The sequence below is a fragment of the Lathamus discolor genome, chromosome 3 (assembly GCF_037157495.1).
Source record: "Lathamus discolor isolate bLatDis1 chromosome 3, bLatDis1.hap1, whole genome shotgun sequence".
NCBI classification, from domain to species: domain Eukaryota; kingdom Metazoa; phylum Chordata; class Aves; order Psittaciformes; family Psittacidae; genus Lathamus; species Lathamus discolor.
The window spans coordinates 59,214,607-59,238,378 of record NC_088886.1 but is presented as its reverse complement, the minus strand read 5'-3'; the positions used below and the strand labels follow the sequence as shown (position 1 = coordinate 59,238,378).

The 23,772-nt window shown below is 42.4% G+C and overlaps 1 protein-coding gene across 1 annotated transcript in view; it reads right to left on the bottom strand.

Moving 5' to 3' along the window:
- Positions 1–22,480, bottom strand: part of GPC1 (glypican 1) — a 250,429-nt gene extending 227,949 nt beyond the window's left edge. Inside the window, exon 1 of the mRNA XM_065675478.1 lies at positions 22,423–22,480. The gene's annotated coding sequence lies outside the window, so the exon portion shown is untranslated. The remainder of the gene's footprint in view (positions 1–22,422) is intronic.
- Positions 22,481–23,772: the final 1,292 nt, after the last annotated feature.

Below are 23,772 nucleotides of genomic sequence, written 5' to 3'. Positions count from 1 at the left end.
AAGAAGAAAAATAATCTCATAAGGAGAGCTTTTTAAATTCAGGTGAAAAATAGGGGGAGGAAGTAAAGGAATATTTGAGCATTTTATGCATCTGTGCTTTCTGGGGCACCCATCAGCGAGAGGATTCCCTGATCAGCATTTCTTTTCCAGGACGTCAGTTTAATTTCACTGAGTCCACTATGTTTTCACCTATGGCTCTTCCTCTTGTTACAGGGTTAACTGAAGAGGTGTTTTTCTACAGGTTAGTAATATATAATAATTTTCAAATACCTATCACTGGGTGAAAGTAGAAATTAGAGCAGTCAGTTTGCTATAGTAGACACTGGTTTTCTTTTATAGCTTTTCTGGGTGCTTGGGGGTAATACAATCAGAACGGGAGTTTTGTAGTCTTGATACTCACTGGTAATTTTACTGTACATTTTCTGACAGTCTTGTGTTATTGCATTTATCTGCACATCTGAGCAATGAAAAAACCCCATGAAGGATTCAATTCAATCTGGCAGAAACAGCGCTATTCCCTTGGACACTAATGCATATTGCACCTAGTAATATCATTATATGGCCCGAGACTACACATTCACCTTCAACACTCTCAAACAGCTCTAAGAATATGGCAAGGCACTAGATCTTGTTATAAAGTCATTCATACTGAGCCTTCCTATCTTTCTTTCATTCTTCATCCTCAATGGGGCAATAACGGATTGCTTCTTCTGCCTCAAAGCTTTAACTCTTTTCATAGCTTTTAATTTTCATTTAAGTAGCATGTGTCTTGCTAAATACACCTTCCTTCAACTTGCTGCTTGTGTGAAGGAAATGCAGCCAAGTTTGTTGAAATGAATCAACTAAATATAACAAATACACACTCACCTCTACATCCTTACACACACAGAACAGGCGTGGCATCAGCACCAGCTACTGAGAGGTATAACAGAAAACTGTATTTCACAAATCAGAAAACTGTATTTTCACAAATCATGTTTTTCCTGACCCACCTGAACTTGTTATGCCTGCCATAAGTGCAGTGAACTTGCCCAGCCTTCCCAGGGGCGTGCCTACTGGCAAGTCAGTGTGGGCATAGACAGCTTGAGAGGGAATGAATGGAGAAGTAACAACTAGCTCTGCTTAAAAATATGCATTACAGAAGCAAATGTTTCTCCAACACTGAATCCACATAGAATCATAGAATGGTTGGGGTTGGAAAGGAGCTTAAGATCATCCAGTTCCAACCCCCCTGCCATGGGCAGGGACACCTCACACTAGACCCTGTTGCTCAAGGCTCTGTCCAACGTGGCCATGAACACTGCCAGGGATGGAGAATTTACCACTTCTTTGGGCAACCTGTTCCAGTGCCTCACCACCCTCATGGTAAAGAGCATCTTCCTTATATCTAACCTGAACTTCTCCTGTTTAAGTTTGAACCCATCAACCCTTGTCCCATTGCTACAGTCCCTAGCATCTCTTAGATAACTTGAGCAGAATCTCTAACAGCAATCTCAGAAATACATAGGTTTGCCTCAGTAGAAGTGACAGTAACCTTTATTTATCTGCTACCTGAAAAGAATAAAAGAATATCCCTGAGACAAAGAAATCATTCATAAACAGGCAGGGTCAAAGTGCTTGAAAACAATGTAGATTGCAGAACGTCCTCTTATCTTTACTGACACAATCTGTTCTGAAACCGGTCTTGATCCTAACACTCAGAACATACTACTGCAGAAATCATCTGTAAGTATAAAAAAAAAGGGGGGGGGGGGGGCGGAATTCCTTCTCCATAAGAAGTTTGACTCCAGTGCTTCAGTGTAACTCAAGTACTGACACAAGAGACTGTCTTACTATCATTAAGAAAGAATTAGAATAAACTGTGAATCCCAAAGCTCCAGTTAATAGAAGCATAAAGAGAAAATTGGCAGGTAGCAGTTTGACAGTGGGCTGAACAGCTGCCACTGACAATGAATATAAATAGAGTTTTGAAAGACAAACACATTTTACTGCATACAAACACAATGTATTTTCCCATTTTGGGCTAGTAAGAGATTCTTATTTTTTAGGAAACATGGAGAGCCACCACTTTACGATTTGTCACAAGAGAAGATTCAGTCACTGCATTTTTATTCAACTTCCCATACACTTCTCATGCCTGTCTCGTGTTTGATACAGAACAACACGCTACTGATGTGTGGTTCTAACTTTGCCTCAGACATGCGTATTGCAAAACTACATTTAGAAGCACTTTTAAAAGTAAATCTTCAAAGTCTGATGGTAAGTAGAATCTGAGTGTGAACAGGGATACGTCATTTAGTGTAATTCCTGTATAATGCTCACTCTTCAACTTGGCTTGGCAAAAGCAGCAGCCATTGCTGCAGGTGGTGCCTGAGAATGGCCATGAAGTAGTGCTCTTGCCATCCTTATTCATTAAGGCTCTGGAATAGCAGGGCAGCTGTAGAACACTTAAGTGGGATTTTCAAAGCCACTTGGCATTTGTCAGATTTCTTTCTAGTGAGGTCAACAGTAGTTTTATCATTCCCCCTAGTAAGAGCATAATTAGACCGGTGCTAAAGAGCTTTCAAATGCCTACCGATGTCCGCACAGAACCATTAATACAGATACAAAGTGAAGACTGCCTATCCAGACATAATAACTGCCAACTACAGATTACATGTAATTCAGATTTGGGCACCTTGGTTCATCGATTCATCAAGGAGGTGGACACAAGGGAGTGTCATGCTGCCTCTGTGAAAGTCAAAACCAGCCTGCCTGTTGGAGTGGATTTACAGTATTTCCCTCACTAAACCAGCCTGAGATCCAACTACAATTCACATTGTGCCTTACACTTGAATTATTCCTGCCAGCCTAAGTGGACGATAGCTGATTCGCATTAGTCAGCTGTCTCACTGCTCCCCCTCCTGAGGCCATCTGGCTCTATGGAGATTTCTCTGCACTCGGCACTGGCCTCCCTGGACCCAGCAGGAGTGGAAAAGCTGCTCCAATGTTTATTATAAACCCCAATGTGGTTGGAAGACTCACCAAAATCCTGGCTACTTTTTTGTTTGGTCCTGCCTGACAACGAATGTCCTCAAAACGCTGCTGCCAGAGGCTGGATACTGTCCTGCCTGGCTCTGCAGGATGCTGGCACGTGTTGTGCTTGGGACGTTCCATTGTCACATTCTGTTGTCACACTGGGCAGGATTCTGGACTCCAGGTCACAAAGGACAGAGCTCTCATGTGCAGCACCAGTGAAAACGCAATGTACCTTCATCTCTGTTGAGATGACATACACAAGCAGAACGAGAAGGGTCTGAGGACCATCTATATCGCACGACTTCCCACCACCTGAATGGAGGTGCCTCTGTCCTCTCATTGAGGCATGGGAGTTGCAGGTCGCTTGAAGAGCACTTGTCTCATCAGATGTGTTGTGTTGTGGTCACAGCATAGGTGTAGCCCTGCTCGCACCAAAGTGTGATAGCCACTGTAAGCATACATCCCACTTCCCTCTATCATGGCCTGACATGCATCCATCACCCAAAGCGACACCTGTATCCTGGTGACATCATACAGCTGCACACTGTGGGATGTATTGCAAATGTGAGATTTGGGGAATTTTGGGGAACTCTAGGTTTTTAAGTTCCCCTGAGCAGAGACTGCTTGTTGCTCTCAGGTGAGCCAAGATCTCTATGATGACTTCACAGGTTGTGTTAATGCTGCTTCCGGGCTGAGTGAAAAAACCCTGGTACCTCATGTCATATCAGAGCTACCCACCTTTCTAGGCTTGCTGAAGATAAAGAAGAGCCTGCACACTTCTGAAGGGCTCAGGCTTCCTGTCCTAAAATATTTTCTGCAGCTGTTAAACAGCTTGCTGCATTAAAACCCATGAATGAATTGAAGTCATTCTTGTAAAGAAATAGGCTGCAGGATTTGCAGCACGCTGGGAATTGGAAGCAACACTGCTTTGTAAGTTAGATCTATTAAATACCTCGTAATAGCAAAATTTGATGTGGTTCTTTTCTTCAAAGCAGCCTGAGGTGGCTCTGTTCATCAACCCATTTCCCCTTAGACTGACCCTGGCCTTTCAGAATCACCTGGGAGGTCATATTTCATCCCAAGTTAATTCCTAATGAGATCTCCTCCTTCCCCAAGGCTTCCTCATGATGCATACAAACAGACAGACCAGACCAGAGCCTTTTATCCAGACATTCCTCAGCTTTGAAGAAGTTTCTATGACACCAAGTATTGCCGATCTCAAACAAGACACAACTGAAGAGTTCTGGTCCTTGGGGACCTTGAACCTGGATGTGAGTGAGATGGTTCATTCCTGCAGTGGGTGATCCCCACTGCTGCATGTATTTTATCAAAGGCTGGGATGGTCCTTCTGAGTTTTGGCTTTGTGCAATGCACAGTGATTGCAGACCCAAAATAACAGTGTGAAATATCAACCTTGCAATCAGCATGTCCTTGTTATGAATGAGCCAACTCTGAATGTGAGTGCTTCCGGTGGTGTCAGTGGTGTTTGCTGGTATTACCAGTTCATCCAGGGCTGCTCAAGGCTGCCTTCAGCTGCAGATGTCATGTGGTACCACACACAAATCCCCCCATCCCCTGCGAAATACAGCCACAGCAGGATAGAGCTTGAGGAAGTGCTTAGCAATGCACTGTGGATGGATGAATCGGGCAGCCCAGGTACTGAACTGCTGGAGATTCAGTTTCAGAATCTCTCCAAGGAGAAGATGGGTGGCGAGGCATTGGAACAGGCTGCCTAGGGCAGTGCTGCAGTCACCGTCCCTGCAAGTGTTCACAAACTGTGTAGACGAGGCCCTCACTGACATGGTTTAATGGTGGCCTTGACAGTGCTGGGGAATGGTTGGACTTGATGAGCTTAAGGGTCTTTTACAAGATATTTGATTCTGTGATTAGTAAAAGTAAAGTGCTAGCTGAAAATGAATACAGCTTCTGGAAAACCCTGCTCACTGTGTAGGATATTTGATTTCCACCTTTTTGAGGCATATAAGAACCTGGTCTGCTGATATTTTACTGGGACATATTCTCTCAAAAACACTATCTTCAGGATGGAAGATGCCTTGGAAAAGAAGCTTGAAGGAGGTTCAGGAAACAGGCAAATACAGAAGGCAGATGAAAAGTGTACCAGCAGGTGGAAAAAAAGACAGATGTACTATTAAAACAAGAAATTAAAAGGTGGAAAGCAGGACCAGCATGCAGCACAAAGAAGGATATGAAGCAGAAAGAAGCAGGTCTCTTCTGCAGCCTTTGTGTCAGTACTGGCTTGCAAGCAAATACTTAGTGAGCTTTGCAGGAATTTGTTCATTTTTACCTTTCAGAAATCAACAGCTTTCAGCCTTAATGTCTGAACTAAATTCAAAGGCTTCAGAACACAAGCAATAAAAAATGACAGATAGTAAAGAAAGGAATATTGTGTTGTAAGGCTAAATACACCATGCAGACAGACAGATATAATTCCTCAAGTTTCAATATATGACCAATCTCAAAACAGCAGTATTAAAAGAAAGATAAAATGAGTGAATGTCACTGAAAAGTCCCTGCAGGCTCATTTCTGTGCCAAACAAAGCTAGAAACCCAAGGGTCAGATGCATTTGTTTGGAAGTGATGTTGTAAGCAGAGTTTAAGGCCAACCACACCTGCCTTTTCCTTTGCTGTACTGAGGTAAATGATTGTAAGAAATCTACACCATACATTAAGCTTACAGCAAAACCACAGTTCAGGCAATAATCCTGTAGGTTTTCCATTACAAAATGGACTATGAGGATTAATGCTTTTGGAGGCCATTTTGTTTAAAGCTTATTTTGCTTCAGTGTGAGCTCATGTGGTTCCAGTGGTGGAAATGAGGACTATTCTGAACGCCCACTGGAATCAAGATCCCTGTGAAAAACTGAAGTTTGGATCAGACTGTCAGGTTTGTTTTCCTTCTTGGCAAGCCACAGCATGCCTGGATAGAGAGACTCCACTTCATTTGGCTGCTTATGAGAGAATCTACAGTCAGGTACACAACAAAAGCTATGAGCAGATCTACCCCTTGTCTCCAGGGAAATCACTTCTCATTTCAGGTATGTTGATGGATCACAGGGCAACAGCCGTGGCACACAGGATGAGCTATTAGTGAGTTTGTCCCATAAGTTATCTGCACTTGAGATAGAGAGAAAAAAAAGTTTCATTTGCCTTAAAGGCAGAAATGTTCCACCAGAGTGGAATGATTGACTGACCCTGGAGCGCTAAGGCCGATCATTTGGCACTAGTGTACATGAAAAATTCATCATTACCAATGATTTCTGACTGCCTTAGACAAACCAAATATTAATATGGTTTAATACAGCAAAACTGAAAATCCAGAATGCAATAAAACTTTCATATTGTGCTAGCGCAGGGATTTCTTTGTGTTATTCATTCAAAGAGTAGGATATTTTCCCTCTATTTCAAGTCATTCTTTCCAGAGATGGAACAATATGGTATTTCACTGAGTACCTTTCACCACGCTTTCAATACATGGACTCATAGGTATTCTCAGTCCTTCATAAGGGATAAAACTTTTGTCTGCATCTTACCACAAACTCTGAACAGAGTCCTTGGATCATTTCCCCAAGAAATACTTGGATACCTGCTGTATAACTACAATGGTCTATGAGGTACTTTGGCACTAGGAAATTCTACTCCAGAGAAAAAGCTGTGACAGAAAAAGGGATTCTTTCCTGAGGCAGGTGACAGTGATCTTTGGAGACTTAGAGCTGATAAGCAGCCCGAGTCTAAGACACACAGTCTCTATATGTGAGACCCTCAAAGGTCATGACTGAAAGACAAGATTTCATACTTTTCCTCACCTGAAATTGGGATGCCACTTGTAGAAAAGGAATAACAGTCTGCTCTGAAATAGTGTAAAGTATGAATTAGTCACAGGGGATTCCCATTTTCTAATTAAATGCCAATTAAAATCAATTAAGAAGCTATAGCAGTACTGCACTAATGAGGGAAGTCAGATTATTACCTCTGCATTAAGTACTGTACCATTCACTAACTCTATTTAATCACAGGACTCAGGCTAGTATTAGTAGATTCAAACAATGAATTATACAGGTTCAGTGTTTCCCAGCCAAAGTAACACATCTTCCCATATACTACATGCAATGGTTAACTCTCAATGTGATCTGGTGACAATTAGAAGAGGTGTCATCTGTATTTTTTAATTCCTTTATGTTTCAATAGTGGGATTGCTAGTAGTAAATTTTACTTGCCCTGTTAAAATGCAGGTAGAATTATAAACCATTATAAGATTTATAAAATCTTCCTCCCATGCCTTAAGGGTGCAGTAATGAACATGAAAAAGCACAAAGATGAAGTTAATGTATAATACAGTGAGAGAAATAAGCATATTAATCAGAATGTTAGGGAGGAGACAAAAGGACCCAAACACATTCACTGCTATACTATGTCCTAACTTTCTAAACACAAGAACTGTGAATAGGCAAGAAAACAAAGCTGGGTCTTTCCATTTAGTTTATAGAAAAGAGCAAATAATCTTGTGGTCTGGGTAGCACAGACCCAACTTCAAATGGGAGAAGGAAAGACTTCAAGAATTCTCCAGGACATGTTGACCCTTGACTTAGTTCAAATAGCAACTTAGCTTCTTCCTGAGCAACTGAAAGGCTGCAGAAGTTAAAGAGGATGGGTCTTACTTGGTATTATCTCTGATAACATGCTTTGCCTGTTTTTTACTCTCTTAGTCCCATTATTGTAAATCTATGTTTCCTTAGCAAGGGATAAAACTGATTCTCTAGTAAACTATAGATAGCATAGCATCACTCTGCTCCTTCTGGCTAATGCAAATTCATTATTCAAGCGGGCACTGGCAAATTCCTGGAGAGCATTATCCCACTGGCTATGGGGCTGGAAAGTTTCTGAATGGCTGAAGGAGCCTGTCCCAAAGCTGCACAAGTTTGTTTGTAGTTTAACGCACCTTGCCCATTTGAGGAGAAGGGAAGCTGAAGTCTCCTCACCAATGGGAAGAATAAGGTGAGGAACCAAAACTCAGAGCTCAGGCTTCTCATTTCCCTTGTTGATTTGTTTCTGGTATCTGATTTGTAACTGTTTCACATTGAATTCACTTGTATCAAACCTATCTGGCTTGTTGAAGCAGCTATACACCATATATGTTAGTGCTGTCTTAGGTAATGGGTCTGCAAGTAATGTGGAGCCCTGCGGAGCCAAGCCACTTACTAAAGAGGCATTTACCAGTACACCTACCGGAGTTAAGTTATAAGCTTCTCACTCTTACCAGCTACTAAACGGAAACATGTCTTAAAGTAATTTATAGTGATTATAGTACTAGGCTGAATGGTGCTGGCAGTTTATTCATGGTTACTGATAATTTTTAATGTGATTTCCAGGCTTCACCAAACTTTGTTTTAGCCCTTAAAGTGCAGTCTCTCTGCAAGACATACTCCTTTGCTCTGTGATTACACAGAAAACTGGAATAGAAGAATATATATGACAGTATTTAGACACCTTATTGAAACTAGACTGGGAAAAGGAACAAATGCCATCTTCCAGACTGCCACTGCTTTCCATGCTAAGACTTGATAGAGAACAGGTATGATCACTGTGCTGCTGCAAAGCATTCAGGATCTTGAGACCTGCCATACTGGACCCAACCCAGGTGACCTTGCAACCCATCTCTCAAGTGTGCCCAGCACAAGCCATTCATGCAGAGACACCAGAGACTGCACACTAAGGTGGGAGAAACTTCAATATAAGTCCTTATATTGATCACTATTTTGGAACATAAAGTCATCAGTGCAAAGCTGGTGTTCCTCGCAGGTGAAGAAATGCTACACTTTATCCCCAATTTAAATGGGCCATGGTGACGCAGAGAGAATAAGCAACTCATCCAGTGATTTTTGTGGTGACTCAGGGAGCTGAATGGGGATAAATGTGGTAATATGACTCTCAGCACTTTACTGGAAATGAGTGTGGTGTGACTCTGGATGTATTACTTTCAGAACACTCAGTCCCTTCTCAATATTGCTGAAGTCTTCACTACAAGGAACCTCTGGAAGGCCAAACCCTGCTGCAGAGCCTGAACAGAACTCCACCAGCACATGCAGGCTGCAATCCCACATCCCTTGGAAACCAAGGCATGGATGCCATAGTGATCCATTGGGTTGAGGGAATGAGAAAAAAAATCAGGGAATGAAAGAGAGGACCATTAATGAGCAGAGTAATCATCTGAAAAATGTCTTTAAAATTAAACCTGTAGCATTTTCCTGTATCTTACCCTTGGGAAATGTAGAGACCCTCCAAAAGCCTCTACTAGAACCCCCAAGCTCACTGCCAGAGCTATTCAAATACATTCTGTTCAATGAGAAGAAACTAATCCACTCGAGTCCTCCTCATTTTGGGATGAGCCTTTATGCCTAGACGAAGATGAAAATCTGAAGAGGGAGTGGTAGTACAACATGCTGCTGACAGCAACACCATTTTGAACGGTGTACTTTGTCAAAAGGATTTTCCATGTTGGCTTTTTATTAAAAGCTTGCTAACCCTTGGTAGGAGTGACAGAGAGAAGGAAATGTCTTGCAGCAGTCAAGGCTTGTAGGGCAATTGTTGCAGTTTAGAGCTCATCATTTTCCCTCCTTTTATTATTCTTCAGCCTGCTGCAGCTGACACTCTGCATAACCAGCTCACAACCGTTTCCTTATCACATTTGATTTCCCATGTTTCACCCTGCAGATTCTATCTTGCTAATGAAACCTAGGCTATTTGTCCTCAGGTATTCATGTGGCCCCCATTGCTAGAGAGCCCAAAGACCTGAACATTTTAATGGAGCCTTACAAATTCCACTGGCAGCTTCTGAGCCACCCGGGACGAAAATAAAGACTTTAAGTCATTCAGGCTGGGTCACTGGTGTTGTGTATCAATTATGCAGATTCCCTCAAATGGATTCTGAAAGCATCTGTCACACATGAAAGAAAAGCTCTGTGAGCCTTTGCTAACAAAAATGTCTTTTGTTCCCTCACAACTCGGTACATAAAGGTGTGAAACAAGACGGTTCAAACAGGCTTTCCTACTACATGGAGCAAGCAAAGCCTGTGGCAGGGTATAGGGTATATAGCTTCTCACAGATTCTGAGCACTGCATGGTGAGGTGGGGGCTACCCCGAGCCCAGGAATCACCCTGGGGCAGTTCTCACTGAGGGAATAGCATAAAGGGAATTCTGTTCCCTCCCGGTGGGCACAGGAACTCTCAGAAGGGAAATGTGCACAAGCACAAGGCTATGCGAGTTTCAAAGACTGTATAATGAGAGCGATATGCTGATAATCAGCTTAATTCCCATTGCAAACACCTAAGTCCCTTTGTGAAACTGGCCCTATAGACTTAATCCTGCATATAGCTTAATTAGCTTAATTGTTGCCCATGTCTGGTGAGGGCAGAGTGGGCAGGACAGGGTGCTCTGGGGAAACTGTCCACACCCAGCAGGTCAAAGGAAAGCTTATGGTGGATGGAGCTTGGAGGGCTCTAAATGGAAATGGCTTTGTCTCAGAAACAAGAAGCCTGGGAAGAGGCTGCAGAAGTTTGTGTTCAGATAGGCAGAAGTAACTGGGACTGAATGAAGAGGAATCTTTCAAAGCTTTTCAGGACCAAAATGATCCCATGCCCTGGGCACAGAGGATTGCTTTTACATTCTTGTCTCCAGACAAACATCTAATTTCACTATTTATGACCAGGGGAATAAGCGTGCGAGATATCCTGTGACTTACTTCTGTTCACTCAGAAAGAGCATAGCTCAGGCTTGGCTGTATTTCCTCCACGTGTCACTTTTCGTCACTTTTCTTTGTATGGGACAAGGTCTATGAGCTTATTCTTCTCTTGTAGCTTCAGACATCTTGCAGGGTCAAGATCATACTGCTTAGCAAACTTCACACAGAGGAAGAATCTGAGGCTGTGACTGATGTCCTACTGTGGAGGAGACTCTCAGAGCCCCAGTAAGGGCTCTTGGGACCAGACCCACTGCTGGTGCTATTGCAGGGACAAAGGGTGCCACATGCCCCATGGCACCACAGCTGACCTTCGATAACTCAAGTGCCTGAAGTCATATTTTCAAATAGAAATCTCTAATTACCTGTCAAAAGAAGCACTTGAGTACCTTTCTTTCTTGTAAGATCAGTAAAACAGAAGTTGACCTTGTCTGGGGGACTTCTGGGGAAGTATTCTGTTGCACATAGGAAGCATGCAGTTGTACTTCATGTAGCAAAAGTCAGGTGTGTAACCAAATAAATATCTACCTAGATATCAATATACACCTTTAATTAGGCAATTGAGATGCCAGAACTGAAGTGATTTAGGAATTCTTTTGTTTACCCTGATACACAAGGTTAAACAAGGAGAAAGTTTGGTCTACCATTACAAAATAATACAAGCTACCCTTCTACAGGGATGTAACCATTCCATATAACTTCTATAAATACTTACTCATGAGAAAAAAATCTTAAGCCAAGGAGTTTGAGAAACATAGGCTTGTTTTACTTGTCCTACTATAAAAAGAATCCAAGCCTGCCCAACCTGACCAAACTGCCTTTCTAATATTGCAAACACAAGCATGGAATTGTTTTTTACATTTTCCCACGTTGTCCCAGAGGACAGCATCATATTACATTTTACACTAAAGCCACAAGCATTTAAACAGACATAAAGTTCATCCTGGCTATTAGCTAGTTATTCAGACAAGGCAGTTAAACTGGAGTCAGAGTAAAGAGCAAGTACCAGGAATTTCAGTGGGAAGCACCTTTCAAGAGCTAGCAGTCTTGAAAGACTAGTCAATACATTTAAAAGATCAGAAAAGAAGCAGCAACATCCCTAAAATCCTGTGCTGTCAGTGAGGTTTGTGCAGCAGATGATCAATACCTCCTTGGCAGCAGAGACCTGGCTGGAGCTTGCACTTTGTCCTGCCCAGCACAGCTCATGTTGGAAGCAGGTCTCCACATGGGCTCAGCAAGGCCAACCGGGTACTCTTTGCTTCTCAGCACATGGTCTAAAAGGTAAATCTCCTGCTTTGGAGCTGCACTCCTAAAGTAACTTGAGTACAGGCCAGCCTGAGGTAATCACTGTACCCACCCAGAGAGATGTCCAAACACCTAGAGCCACCTGCTATAATGGTCTGAACCAAAGCCTGAAGACAGATTCCAAACTGTAGTATTTTGTAAGATGGCAAATTCACGACAGGACTGGTGCCCTTAAGTGATCGTGTTCACACATAGTTGCTCATTTACCTTCCCAGTATGGACACTCCGAGTGCAGTGGCACTCTCCATGTAAAGCTCTCAATTCACTGTCTCCCTCTGTGAACAAGATAGCCTTCAAATACTCCACTTGTCTCCCCCAGCTACTCTGCTTCCCTTACACCATACTCTTTGTTTAAAGTAATAAGTATTAGCACATTTTGTCTACTCCCAGTGCTTTACAATCTGTTCTGCCACTTCAGACAGGTGGTCTTTTTTGGTAGACCATGCATCTCATCTTCTCTGTCCTGACAGTCTTTGACCCTCTGTACAAGCTTTTCACGCTTCTAGTCGAATGGGCATCTGTTTTCTCCTCCTTTCTCCTTATGTGAAGGTTTCAGCTAAGTGCTTACCAGACTCTGCTCTTTAACAGTCATTCAGAACTCAACAAACAAGAAGTTTATAGACAAATTTTGTTTGACAATTCATACAAAAGTCTGCTTTCCTTTTGAACACACTCATTCAAGTTCATTTTTTCACATAGATTTTCCTGTAAAAGTAAACATATGCAAATACATATTTTCATTTAAGTCCTAACTATATTACTCTATTCATTAAAAACATCCTCATGTACTTCACCATAACAAGACCACAGTCCTGATTTGCAATAAAGACTCGTTACAGCAAGCTTCATCAATGCTTTAACACTGGAGCCCATTATAGAATCATAAAATGGTTTGGTTTGGAAAGGACTTTAAGATCATTATCCTTCAGTGTTTGCTAATATAGTCAGTGGCTATATAGAGTTTGTATTTCCTGCAGAATTAGGCTTTAATTTTCTGCCAGTGTTACTTATCAGAAAATGCATCAGAAAATGCAGCAAAAACCATACACAGCTCTGAGTTTCTCACTGGACAAAGTCAGTATTTCTCAGTTGGAATAAAGAGAAGTAAAGGCAGCTTTTGAAAGGCTCCAAATCTTACATTTTTCTGTATTTTTTTTCTTCTTACTGAAAATAAACATTAATGAAAATATATCTGGCATGAACATTACTGAATCCAGATCCTTTCACTCACATAAAGCCACCTGCTATGACCTCAAGTTGCAGTTGATTTTTTGCTGCACCTTTCTGTTGCTAGTTGTGTGAAAGATTAACAGGGGTAGGGGTTAACTGTCTTGAGAGGCTTCATGGGATTGTACGTCAGCAGAGGTTGCTCCACATGAAAATGATGCAAACACAGTCTGCCCTGTTGCACTATCCCTCATACTAGAAGGGATGTCAGTTTGTTGTCTAAAGCCATCTAGGGCCTGAGGAAAAACATTCTTTCTTTCAATTAATGTAAACAGATATTCATTTAGACCCTCTCAGTATTCAGAGGAAAATGGAAACTGAAGATGGGGAAGTTTAATGCAGCCATAGCTAGGCTTTCAGAATGAAGCTTAGCTAAGCACATGCACATGTATGCATGGGAAGCATGTGTGATTGTGCCTGTATTAATTGGAAGCATGTGGAGAGTATACCTTACATGTCATGCTTTCTACATCACTGGTGGTGGTGTGAGGTCACCACTTCATCACGCTTTACTGCAAATGCAGTGGAACATTTAAGATGTCTAGGAAAGATGGAATTTTAGACATTGTGAGACCATTTGGGAGGGGTGTATCCTTCTTAGAACCCACCAGAAAAATCACAGAATCACAGACTAGCTTGGGTTGGAAGGGACCTTAAAGCTCACCCAGTTCCACCCCCCTGCCATGGACAGGGACACCTTCCACTAGAGCAGGTTGCTCCAAGCCCCATCCAACCTGGACTTGATATATTCTTGATATATATTCTATCTTATATTGCAAACTATTTTATGCAGGCAAACGCATCCACAGCGTGAATTTCTCCACATACTCTCTATCCAAGGTGCATGTATGATTTCATGTACATATGCCTATATAAAAGCTATATGCAAAACACGTATTTGGGTTTAAGTTAGACACCTACAATTAGGAACTTACATATAAGTATGCAGGTATATTATATAGGACACTAGTCTAGTTGATAGTTTCATAAAAATTCTATAGGATTAAGTTGGAGTACTTGATAAAGAGATACAAAAAATTCTACTGTATTTCAAGGTATAAAGCACAAATTTAACCAAGAGGAGGACACAGGTATTCAGAAGGCTGTAAAAACCTGTCAGCATTTGAGTAGAACAACAGATACTTGGAGTGCTATTTCCCAGGGGGTTGATCTACAGAGCTTCTACAGATGGGATTGAGAGAATGATTCTGTGACACAGGAATAATTCCAGTGTGAAAACCCCATGCTGGTACGGGCCAGAAGGGTGAGGATGTATCAGTGCTGCAAACTGCAGTACAGTGCAAATATACCTGAGCCATTTAAATAATGTAAGCGGGAACTAGAGGCAGCCTTGATGCAGTAACAGAAAGCACAGTGTCAGTTTACATGCAGAGTACATCCCCGCTTTATCAAGAAGAATGCTGCTGTGATTAGTCTCCATCTGGTATCTCTGTACTATGCAGCAGTCCACTCCGAAGACATAACTTAAGTGACAGCATATAGTGCAACTCCAAAGCACACAAGAGTCAGTACAGTGTTTACTGCCGGGCTCCTCAAACAGAAACCCAACGGGAAAGCCAAGACAGCATTCTATCCCACATGCTGTATGTTATAGCCTGTTACTGCTGATACCTGATTTTATACTCATGTTCAGTTCCCAAAATAGAAGGTTTTTAATCTGATTTTGAGTTATCTAGACTTCAGCTACTTTTTATTCCTTTTGCCGCAGAGAAATACAGCAGCAGTGTGAAACTCATTCTGAGACACTGTGTGGGGAATCCAGAGCAAATCCCAATCCTTTTTGAAGTGGGTTATCCATGTCCACATTCTCCTCTCGAAGGAAAACAACAGAAGCTGCTGCCATCAGGCCACCTCATTGCTCTGTCAAATCCAACAGGCAAGCTCCCTCCTGAACCAACTCCATTAAAACCAATGGACTTTCATCAATGGAGATTATAGCCCTAAAGCTGTTTGCAAGGATTTCCCAAGAGAAAGAGCACAGATTGACCTTGAGAAGAAATTAAAGGCTCTGTCATTGTGCAATATTTGAAACTCAACAACTGTAAGCTCAGGGAGGACCAACACCTGGAAAAAATTCCATGTATCCTATAGATAAAAAAATCACACCTGAACAAAACAAAACCACAAGTTTTTATGCTTAGTCCCCAGTGACAGTAACATCACGTATAATGCTTAAGTATACACATACCTGCATTATTCCTAAGGTCTTACACTAACTTGAGAGGCCATGGTAGACAACGATACGGGTGCTCAGTCAAACTACATTAATGCTCTCTAAACATTTAAAAAAAACCCAGCAGCTGAAGTACCACATCAATTTGAGGAAACTTGACTTCCAAAGTTTAGGTTCCTGCATTTAAAGCAATTCACATTAGAAAGCATGTCTGCATACACATGCCCTAAGCATAGAGTGAGAGGAATTTAAAACGACACCTTCTTTATCCATTATCCCTCCTGCTGTATTTTCCAGTGCAGTCACCATCCATCGTAGCTCAAGACAGTTGTCACTAAGTTCAGTGAAGCTGTCATAGTTGCATCAGGGATTGATTTGGAACCTTCTGTTGACTTTAACACGGGAACATGTGGAACCAGACATGTATAAGAGGAAAAGGCACAGTGAACATCTGGGAAAAAATGCAGGAGATGGGAAAGCTTGGTGCTTTGCACACATCTTGAACTGCTAACAGCTAGATTTGCAGTTATGGTGGGTAGGCTGCATTAGAGTTAGCTGGGAATTATTCTGCATGCTGTCAACAGTATGCCTGGGCTGGATTTTATTTTAGCCATCCAGCTTAACCATCATCTGTCTAAAGCCAGAAATTATGCACTCTCCTCTCCTTCCATCGTGGTTCCCTCCTGAGATCAAGGGACAGAAAACCATCTCTGTGTCTGTCAGTGATTACGAGACGGGCAAGGGGGAAGGATAAACAACATGTGGGGAGATACGTGTGGTGACCAGGAACTTGACTGCACAGTGGAAGAACCAGGGGCTTGTGCGCTCAGGTTATACAAGTGCTTTGGTCTTCCTCATGTACCAGCCACGTGGTATGCTAGCTGTCACCTTGCATTTCTGAATGCTTGCTGATTTTGATCTGGTTTAGCTGCTATTAACAATCAAGATAGGCCTTGAGCTGCACCAGAGGACGTCTGGACTGGAACAATTTCTTCCCCAAAAGGATGGTCAGGCACTGGAACAAGGAAGTGGTGGAGTCACCACCCCTGGAAGTGTTCAAAACTCGTGTAGATGAGGCCCCTAGTGACATGGGTTAGTTGTGGACTTTGCAAGTGCTGGGGAACAGCTGGACGGGATGATCTTACAGGTCTTTTCCAATGTGGTTGATTCTATGATCTGGCATGATTTACCGAATGGGTGCACACAAAATACTCTTTGCAATTATTTTTAAAAGGAATTTTGACACCCAGAAAATTAAAAATGTTTGCTTCCAGAACATTCCTGTTTTCAGTAGCACAGAGAAAGAAGAGAGAAAATGGAAAGAAAATATTTCCACCCCATTTGTTTTCCAAGACTCTGGATCACTTGGAATACACAGCAATGGTAAAATTAGGCTGCTCATTTTCAGGAAGGATGAGTATTTGCAACGGCCTGTGAGAGCAGCCTCCAACAGCCGTTGTGTATAGTGGGCCTGGAACACGTGCAGGACTGCGGAAGAGGTTGAGGGCAGCAGCAGTCAGCTGCCCTGCAGCTCTGCCCACAGCAAGGACATGTAGAGAAGTCCTTTATGGCAGAGAATATGCCTGAACTCTGCTCCTCAGCACTACCATCAGTGTTTGATGCTTTCTCGCTACCTGTTGAGGCACTGGCTGGGATGAGGACCTAAGCCCATGTCTAGGTTCTTGGCTGGTATTTTCAGTCGGAGCTGGAAACATGCTTTGTGCAAGCTAGTGCAGACATGCTTACAAAAATCGCAGTTGCTCAGCAAGGGCTTATCTATTAACACCTTTAGGAAAGGTCTTCAAATCCTTTCTGGCTCTTTCTAGCTTTGTAGTGGTTTAAACAAAGTCACACAGCTTGTTCACTCACTCCCCCCCTTCTTTCCCTCCCTCTACTCCTGGAGGGACGGAGTGGAGAATCAAAAAGAATGCAACTCCCATGGGTTGAGATAAGAACAGCCCAGTAACTAAGGTATAACACAAATCACTGCTGCTACCACCAATGATAATAATGATAACGGAAATAACAAGAGGAGAGAAATACAACACCTCAGCACCAGCTGACCGATAACTCGCCCAACCCTACCCAACCGAGCACCGACCGATACCTCCTCCAACCCTGCAGTCCCCTAGTCTCCGTTACATCCCGGCCATGACGTGCTGTGGTATGGAATACCTCTTTGGTCAGTTTGGGTCAAGTGTCCTGTCTCTGCTTCCTCCTGGCTTCCCTTCCTCCCTGGCAGAGCATGAGGCTCAGAAAGTCCTTGGTCAGACCAAACATTTGAGCGGTAACTAAAAACATCGGTGTTACCAGCTCTGTTCCCAGGCCAAAAGTGAAAACACAGCACTGCACCAGCTACCAAGGAGAAAAATGACTGCTACTGCTGAACTCAGGACAAGCTTTTACAAGATTAGGTGCCTTATCTCATCTGGTTCTTCTGGATATCCCACTGGCCATCCATGATAAACTGTCAACATGATACCAAACACGTTCTGCCTCAGTTTCTCCTTTATAAATCTGTGAAAAAACTCCTTAGTATTTCTCCAATGAAAGAAACCCTGCAAACACAACTGTTCCCTCTGGAATACGTGACTTTCACAGAAGAGTGCCTTCGTCAATAATCCAAGACAACAGCTTTGTATGCACACAAACCATGAAGGTCCACTCCACTACAAGGTGTGGTTTAGTTTTGAGCTGATGAACATTTTCCAACAGACGGTATGTTAGTGACACTACCACTATCAAAACAAGCTACCTTCACCCTGAGCTGCTTTCAGATGCTAAGCAAAGCCATAATACACCCAGCCTATCCTTAAAGGTACCTCTACACCTGTACCACTGATTTAATGTACTGTGCTGTACATTCAGCATCACTGGTACATAAAATACTATTTCTGAATACGCAATGAAAGCTTTTGATCAAAGCATAAACAGAATGAGAGATAAAAAGGTTCCAGCAGCTGGGTTTATTCAGCAATTGCAGGGACTATGCAGTTGTCACTTTTTCCAACATTAACAATTACAGATAGTACTCTGTCTATATATATATATATATATATATACAGCGGATTTCTTCCAGATTCTTTGTTTCACACCTATGCACCTGCCACATGGATAGAATGAAAAGTAATCTTGGGAGAGTCTTGCTGTTGGAAGAAGTTGGTAGTCTCAAAAGAGCAGTGTCTAGTCCTTGTCATTTTATCACAGGAATATTACAGACAATCTCTTTGATAAAGCCAGGGAAAGATGTCAAATCAGATCACAACTTTGCAGACTTCTTTGTTTCTAAATGAACAACTAAATAATACTAAAACCACACTACATGCTATTCCAAAGGCAGACATTTATTGGTAGGAATAAACCAACCTCTAAGATAATGCTTTAGTGAAGAAACAAGCACAGTCCTAGTTAATTCACCATCAAATTGAAGGAGTTGGGATCTGGAAAGATGTTAACAACTCAGAACTCTATACCTGGGATGATTCCATAATTTTAACAAAAGTAAAATTGAATAAACTCCAATGCATTCAGGGAAGCACAGAAAGCGATTGCTACAACAGCCAAACAAATCACACAGCGATCAGCATCACTGTGGTCACCTATTCACAAAGGTTCACAATGCATTTTGAACGCACTTTGTATTGAAGCCATGTTTTCCCCTTTGCCTGATGCCTTATGAAATAACTTTTTTTGGAAGAAGGATAGTCCTCCTCCTCCTATTTTCCTTTCACACATGCTTGGTGGTGGTGCCTAAAGAGCAGATAAGGATTGGAAAACAGTGCTTACAGCTACATCTGACTGAAGATGATAGAAAGCCAAATCAATGCCAATGACAGATCTGAAGGACTTCGAAACAGGATTCAAGCAGAGTCCATTCAGTCATATTTTGGAGTCATTGTCTTTGTTTCAAGCAGCTTCTGTCCTTCTACCTCCATTCATTTAGAGCCTAAAAGGCACAGAGAAAGGGGAAGGCTGTGTTGACTTTCTCGATCGTGGAAGAATACAATGGAAGAATTTTCTTTTAAATATAATGACCTGAATTTTAAGATGTCCAGCAGGCTGTTCCATTTACAAGAACTATTAAGAACCTAGTAAGCCCCGTGGTTGCTCATTCCCTTGAGCAGATGCATGAAGATTCTCAGGGTAACAAAGATACTAAGCACTGTTAAGATGCTGATACTGCTGCCTTTGAGAGGCAACTGCTGTACATGAGCACAGCATACATGAGCACTACCACACACCAGAGTGCTGCTCAGGGCTGCTCCTGCTCATGCACAACCCAACAGCAATGCAGAGATGACCACACAGCACCTATAGGTACACAGACCAAACACAGGACTGTGCTGACCACCCCAGCAAAGCACCAACCTGCAGGGCACTGTTACCTCTGCTACTCCAGCACCTACAAACACCAATAAAGCAGGAGGCCTCATTTTGCTTGATTCTGTAACTACCAAAAAAGAGACAGAACTGCTTTTCACATCTCAGGAAGAAGTGACAGGAGGCTGGAATCAAACAGATAATGAAAACCGAAACAAACCCCCCACACTGAAACACAGTCCCTCTGATTTCCCATTGTTGAATAGGACTCAAAGCCACTACTGAGGAGACCCACAGCATGACTAACAGCTTTGATTGCAGGTTGAGATCTGTGAGTTCAGGCAAAGATCTAGAAAGGTGTATTTTGGTTGGCCTGTAATAACTAAAAGCATCCTTCCGTTTCAGATGAATGAATACAGCTGCATGCAAGACCCTTCTCATAGCATCTCTATACGAAGCAGCAAGATCTCTACTCAAGTATGACAGCAGGACATGCCATTTTCTGCAGCACAGGGCAATGAATGAAAGTTTAATGGTAGTCAAATAAGACTCAGCTGTTTTAAAGAAAACCATTTTAATTTTTTTTTTTATCATCCTTGAAGCCCTTGAGCAGCAGCAGTCTCTCTCCTTTACCTTTAGCAGAGGATTCTGCAGCAGGAGCAATCCCCACACACGCAGCTGGGTTCCATCCCTTGACAATTTGACAAGGCTGGGTGCATGTTTTTGCCTAAGGACTGCAAATGTCTCCCTGGGCCAGAGAAATACTTGGAAAAGAAAAAGAAATTCTGTACTGTCACCACACCCCACTTCCATGGAAAGCCGAGCTGCCAAGCAAAACTCCCTCAGAAGCAGGTTTGCACAGAGAATACAGAAGAAAAAGAAAACCCAGTATGTTTTCCCGATTGCAATGACTTAGTACAAATCTATCATATTATACAGGGTACTACGTGGGCCAATGGCTTATCTTTAAAGAAAGACAAGAAAATCCATAGCTTATTTTGGAAACCCCCCACATTTGTTTCAGATGTGGCTTACAGTCTGAGGTTTCAACTTGGAAATATTCTGACAAGAACCTGATTTTCAGGATAGGTTTTTGTTCCTTTCAGACAGCCTCTGTAAGGTGTTTCAGATGGGAATATTAGGGATATCCATGGAATGATGTCACCAATAAAGGTCTGAACTATAAGGGAAAGGAGGTAAGGCCATATCTGTGCAATGGCAACTGTGCTGGCAGAACACAGAGCGAACAGTGTGCCAAAGAACCCCGTACCCAATGCCTCACCTGTGACTATTTTCCTGCTCAAGAATCCCACACAAAGACCTGTCTCCACACAATTTTCCTATGCTTTAATTGAAGCATGTTACTGCCTAACTTGAGGAGGCAATTTCCTGTTTTGTCCATGGTTGGTCTACATGTCAGAACAGTGGCAGAGAGGAAAGTCAGCATGAAGATGCTACTTGTGCTGGAGACAGCTGAAGGCAACCCTGCCATGCACCAAGCTTTGATGTTAAAACCCAAACACAAAAAAAATCCACATTTTTCTAGCAGTGTCACTCTTTTCTGATTAGACTCTGAAATTTCACTCCATTCTCACTACACCATCTCCCCTTCCTCACAGGCTCTAAAGAAAACTAACAGGACCCTGTTACCCACCATGTAATAACACTGGTGCCCTTCCAACTTATGCTCTTAGTTCAAGGTGATGAACTTCCACCTTCAGTAAAGAACAGTGTTTCGAGATAGCAATGCAAACACAGGAGACACAGGGACAACCTACAGCATCAAGCAACAACAAGCAAACACTGGCTTTGGCCAGCTTGCAGATAGCATGAACCAACTCTCCACAGCCATTGTTGTCTGTAGGGAGGATCTTCATAAAGCAAAGTTGGTGGGAAAAGGTAGTATTTTTGATCAGAACAAAACAGAAAGCAAAGCTTCAAACATATAATGGTTTCTTCATGTCTGAACTATATAAAAGAACACAGGTAAGTTTAGGATAAGCCTAAGCCCAGGTTCAGCCATGGAAGTAAGGGGTACGCATACATGATCATTTAGGTTGTTTTCCTTCTGAGCTCACACTGAGCTCAGTGCAAAGTTTTCATAAGGACAAATGAAAATCATAACAGGCTCTCTGGAAGCAAAACTCCACGAACTCTAGAGTTATTACAACTCTCCCCTATGTTTTTTTATAACTAGGGCACATTGTATTAGCCGCCAAACCTTCTGTTGTTTGCAGTGGAAGGTCGAAGTGCTTAATAAGAAAAGATAGAGAAGATGTGCTTTGGATAAAACTGCATTTTTCATCTGGCTTTATGAAATACCATTCTAATTGCTTCATAAAACTCCACCAAGTTTTAATCCTACTTGCATTTCTACTAATTTACTGTTAGCCATTTTTTAACTGGGCAAAAGTATAAAACACACGTTAAAAAAGCCCCCTTCAAAAAACAAAACACCTTCGGAACACAGCATATACTTTGCCACAAGAATCTCCACCGTGCTTGCTCTTAGAAAACAAGCCTCTTTCAGACAGACAGGGACAGATTGCAGAAAAGCCTTAACCTGAATTCCTGGGAATCTGGAACCACAGCCTCACACCTCACCTCCACCTTAATCTTCCGTGTAGCACTGCCAGTCTCGCTACAACTTCAAACCAGGGTTCTCGGGTGTGACCCATTCTCCCCATTGCCGGATGAAATGCTTTCCTGCTCCAGCTGCACATCATCATACAGCAACAAACCCTCTTGCCAACCCTACCCAGCTGATTGCAGTTACATTAGCAAGCCTAATCAAGTCTTTTCTCCTCTCCAAGGCTTTTTCAGGTCAGTTCCTGATTTCCAGCAAGTTACCACACCCATATTCTGGTTTATATAGTGTTGGGGGTTCATTTACCTATTGGGTATCATTTCAGATTCATCACCCTGCAACATCTGAAATTCTTTTTCATTAAGGACAGCAGCAGCATTGATCTTCATTCTCCAGAGCTTTGCCACACAGCAAATTAAAACGGGGGGGGGGGGGGGGGAGGTGGGTAATGGCAACATGTTACCTAGAAAAGAGCTTCCTACGCTAATGCCTAGAGGAGGATTCAGATATTTCCTTCTTACAGATTCCTGTTCATAGACAGGGATTTTCAGAAAGAGAACAGAAACTTCATTGGCAAAAGATCATTTTACCTGCAGGATGCAGCTGTCAGCTCACAGAGGTAGAGTTTTAACAAGCAACAAGGAAGGCAAGGTTTCAGTGCCCTGGATCTGCATGGCGAGCACAGGCCCTGGTAAACTGTTCCCAAGATAAACAAGTGGAACAGTCAACAAACAGTCAAAAGGTTTGTATTGAGGGAACTGGCCTGGATATGACATGAGTCAAAATCTGCCCTTTCAAGCTCTCCTTTTGTTTTCAGCAAGTCCCAACACGCAGCGGTGCAAATTATAGGACGCAGAAGTAAATAACAGAATATGAAATGTTAAATAGAGAGGGAATAGGGGTTTGCAGGGGATGGTTTTTTTTTTTTCCCTAGCAGTATACTCAAGGTCTCATTCCTAGTGCATTGGTGGCCTCAGTTAACACCATTTCAGATGTTTACCATCCAAGCCCTCCTCTTCCACTTGTGCCAGGCCACTGAACATCAAATGTATGCTTGGTGTGCCAGGACAGCTCTGCTAAAAGCTCTGTTCCTTTTCTTTACCATATAGTGCAGCATGGAGGGAAGAGCATATGTTCTTTGGTTTGCAGCAGAGAAGCTCCCTTCCCTTTCAAAATGCCTGTCTGGCAGCCAGGCTCTCTTTTCAGATGCAGTTTTTCTGGAGGCGATAATCTCTGATTACCCCAGCAATACCTGATGCTGCAGTTCAGTAATGAATGCTCAGGTTATTCTCCTACTAGGTTATGACTCCTCTTAGTTTAAGTGGATGGGATTTCATGATATTCTGCCTCCTTTTCTTTCAAATCTT